Below are 345 nucleotides of genomic sequence, written 5' to 3'. Positions count from 1 at the left end.
TGATGCTTAAAGACTGGTATATTCTATGTTCCTTACTTTAAAAGTAACCAATTGATCTCATAGATTCAAATATAAAGTTACTTGGAACGAGAGCATATATGCTTGCCTAGGAGAGCAAGTTCACTGAACATGACCTACCATGACAAGTACACTTGGTATTTCACTTAAGTGTCTATGCAATACTTCTTATGTGTCAGTTATGTAAATACTCCTTAGACTTGAGACATCAGATTGTCTTATATGTGGAGTGTTATGCTTTGATTTCATCCCTATAGATGCTTAACCAAGGATGCCAAAACAGGATGCTTTTGGGTACAACATGAAGCATGTGAAGGCAAATGAGTG

The sequence above is a fragment of the Theobroma umbraticum genome, unplaced genomic scaffold (assembly GCF_002168275.2).
Source record: "Theobroma umbraticum cultivar Fairchild unplaced genomic scaffold, ASM216827v3 scaffold_39.0, whole genome shotgun sequence".
NCBI lineage: Eukaryota > Viridiplantae > Streptophyta > Magnoliopsida > Malvales > Malvaceae > Theobroma > Theobroma umbraticum.
The sequence above is the reverse complement of the archived record's forward strand: the minus strand, read 5'-3'. Positions refer to the sequence as shown.